Below are 3733 nucleotides of genomic sequence, written 5' to 3'. Positions count from 1 at the left end.
GCCTCCTGGGTTCAAGCGATTCTCTTGTCTCAGCCTCCTGAGTAGCCGGGATTACAGACATGCACCTCCACGCCCAGCTAATTTTGTATTTTTAGTAGAGATGGGGTTTCTCCATGTTGGTCAGGCTGGTTTCGAACTCCCGAGCTCAGGTGATCTGCCCGCCTCAGCCTCCCAAAGTGCTAGGATTACAGGTGTGAGCCACCGTGCCTGGCCTTTTCTTTTTATTAGACAGGGTTTCTGTCACCCAGGCTGGAGTGCCATGGCATGATCACTGCGCACTGGGGGCTCAACCTGCTGGGCTCAAGCAATTCTCCCATCTCAGCCTCCTGAGTAGCTGGGACTACAGGCACAGCAACTAGAACTCCTGGGCTCAAGCAATCCTCCTGCCTCAGCCTCCCAAAGTTCTGGGATTACAAGGGTGAGCTGCTGCATCCAGCCTCTGAGCTCTTTCAACAGGCTGATTGTTTTGTGTCAGCCTCTTCTCCAGCTGCCTCAGCCCATTCTCTTCAGAATGACTTGCTACCTGCCCTGGCTTCACAGCTACTTTTATGATACCCTCACGTTAACTCGAGATGAACATTTAATGCTCCAACCTTTCTAGCCAATTGTGCTCTGCAAAAACTAGGCAGCTTCTCTGACACGATGACTTAGAGTCCTTGCTCCAAAGAGGGCCCTATACAATTTTCCTGGTGCTTATTGACAAAGAAGAGGAACCAGATAGTGTCAATTTTGTGCATTCTTCTTCTTATTCCTAAAATTCCCTATAGTGGCCAGTGTTTTAAAGTCTCCAAAGCTTTATGTCTCAGATGCTCATCTAAACACTGGATGGCAAAGAAGTCACCGTCCGTGTCAAGCTTATTGGCAAACAAATGGTGATTGCGCAACATCCAGTTCAAGGTGCTAGCTCTGAAAATCACACTGAGTGCATTGCACATGGACCCTACTGCAGGTGGGTGAGGAGTGCCTCAAAGTGCCGCCACTTGACAAACCTACAAGCTGCGTGCATATCAGACAAGTCATAATTATGGCTTAAGGAGAGTGGGCTGGGGACTTCAGGAATCCTTTGGACAGTGGCCTAGAGATACTTGCTGTATGTGTCTTGGGCCTACTCCATAAATTTTAAATTTTTTTCATTCTCTAGCATATACCCCACGTCCTCCCTACTGACCACAAAATAGGCACTGCCTGAAAAAAGAGATGTTTCGAGTGGAGGACACATTTTGACAGTCCCCATGTTTGTCAGCTTTCCATTAATAACTGCATACCCCCTTTTCCACCTTTCTTCCTTACTGACTAGCATCCTCTCAGTTTCCAGGTTGTTTCGACCCATTAATGACTTGAGCTTCCTGAAAATTTCCAGGTTGGTTTGAATAGCAAAATCCATACCACAAAGATTTGTCAAGTACCCTAGTCTGTACTCATTGTGTAGAGGTCCTTCATGCAGGTGCGATCAGCCTGAACCACTCCACAGAGATGCAAAAACCTCACCCTCCGCCCCTCAAGGCTCTGTCTGGCAGAAGTAGCACAGTAGGGCACCTTCTTGCACCTCCAGGGCCAGACTTGCGCTCCAGCACTTTCTCTCCATGCAGAGTAAAGCACAGGTACCATGATGGGTGCTGGATGTCACCTGGAATCAGAGCACTAAATGATCCAGACTTTCCTTAATTCTAAATGTGCTGTTCTTTATTTTAATATATCTTTGCACTTCCGATAAATGCAAACTGACAACCTTCAAGGCCATGAAGGAAGAAAAATCTGTTGGTGCTTGAAGCCTAGAAGACCACCCTTAAGAAAAAAAAGTCCCTGATCGTTGTTTGAAATGCTGAGGAAGTTGCTGTGGAGGAGACTTTGTTTCTTTTTTCTTTTTTCCTTTTTTATTTTTATTTTTATTTTTTATTTTTATTTTTATTTTTATTTTTTTTGAGACAGAGTCTCGCTCTGTCACCCAGGTTGGAGTGCAGTGGCTGGATCTCAGCTCATTGCAAGCTCCGCCTCCTGGGTTTACGCCATTCTCCTGCCTCAGCCTCCCAAGTAGCTGGGACTACAGGCGCCCGCCAACTCGCCCGGCTAGTTTTTTTTTGTATTTTTTAGTAGAGACGGGGTTTCGCCGTGTTAGCTAGGTTGGTCTCGATCTCCTGACCTCGCGATCCACCCGTCTCGGCCTCCCAAAGTGCTGGGATTACAGGCTTGAGCCACCGCGCCCGGACCCTTTTTTATTTTTTTGAGAAGAAGTCTCACTCTGTCGCCCAGGTTGGAGTGCAGTGGTGTGATCTTGGCTCACTGCAACTTCTGCCTCTCAGGTTCAAGCACCATGCTTGGTTAATTTTTGTGTTTTTAGTAGAGACGGTGTTTCACCATGTTGGCCAGGCCGTTCTCAAACTCCTGACCTCAGGTGATCTACTTGCCTCAACCTCCCCAAATGCTGGGATTACAGGTGTGAGCCACCATGCCCCGCCAGGATCGATTCTATTGTCTAAGCTCTGGAGCATTTGATATGCCTTTAGAGAAGTTCACACCAATTCCAAACAAGTTAAAAATGTTACACAAAGTTAGTGCATGTAATGAGTTCTAAATAAATCTAAATGTTATATAAGGTTCAGTATGTGTAATATTGTATTGAACAATACAATTAGAAGTAGATGATTTTTATTTATAGGAAATCATTTTACTGCATTGATTATTCTAGGTTTATCTAGAAGAATGTTGGCAAAGGTCACATTAGTAACTGAAATCCAGAAAGACTCCAAAGCCTAAATTAAGATAATGATCTAAGTTTTCTTATTGCAACTTTTTGATCAAACCGGTTACACATGCTTCTCTTCCTGTTCTTCCTGCCCTCTGGTGGAGGTGCTAACGAGCAGGCCAGGAGATAAGCAAGAGCCATAAAGGAGAAGAGTGAAAAAGATCAAGGTAAGCCTAAATGGCAAACCACTCCTGAATAATTGAAGAGCCACTGTTTACCTAGAACAAACCTCTGCTCCTTGTTTTTTTTCCAACATTAAATGGGGACAACAGTATTTACCATAAGACTATTATTCCCAAGCTGGTACCTTTCCATAGGTACTGCTTTCTACCTTTAGTCTTGCAGATCTGGCTAATTCCCACACAAAGAAAACCATTCTCCTACTGTGGCCTCTTCTATACCTGGAAAAGAATGCAGGTTGGTACAGTATAAAAAGCAGTGGACTCCAACGTGTTGGGTGTTTAGGTCACCATTCCACCACTTTACTCTTCAGAGTCCTTTCGATCCTATTCCTTAGACTGACAATGTACTTTTATTTTGCGACAAATCCTTCCTAAGCTGGAACTTGGAATAGGAAGCTTTGCTTCATTTGAAGGAGATAATGAATTTGAAAGAATACTATAAATTTATTGGGTTTGCATATGATTTAATGCATTCATGACATTTGTTTTATTTATGTTAATTGCTAAATAATAGCAATCTTAAATATTTCTGAAATGCCTTTTATCTTAATCCTGAAAGACAGTTGCTATAGCATTAAAACACACTTACTGAAGAAAAAAGAAAAAACGGTGGACTAGGAAGTGAGGGTTCTGTTTCCAGCTCTGGCCCTTGCTAGTGACTTGGATGCCCTTGAGTAAGTCTCTTAACCTCCCTAAGACTAGTTTTCTTCATCTGTAAGTTAAGAATTATGATATTAATGGGTCTATTGTGAGGTTCAAATGAAATAATGGTAGTTAAAGTGCTTTGTAAACAATAAAGCACCCTACA

The 3733-nt window shown here is 43.5% G+C and overlaps 1 pseudogene; it reads right to left on the bottom strand.

Moving 5' to 3' along the window:
• Positions 1–761: 761 nt before the first annotated feature.
• On the bottom strand, positions 762–1608 carry LOC104680367 (annotated as a pseudogene).
• Positions 1609–3733: the final 2125 nt, after the last annotated feature.

The sequence above is a fragment of the Rhinopithecus roxellana genome, chromosome 6 (assembly GCF_007565055.1).
Source record: "Rhinopithecus roxellana isolate Shanxi Qingling chromosome 6, ASM756505v1, whole genome shotgun sequence".
In the NCBI taxonomy this organism is placed as follows: domain Eukaryota; kingdom Metazoa; phylum Chordata; class Mammalia; order Primates; family Cercopithecidae; genus Rhinopithecus; species Rhinopithecus roxellana.
Note: the sequence above shows the minus strand (reverse complement) of the source record. Positions and strands in the feature narration are given on the sequence as shown.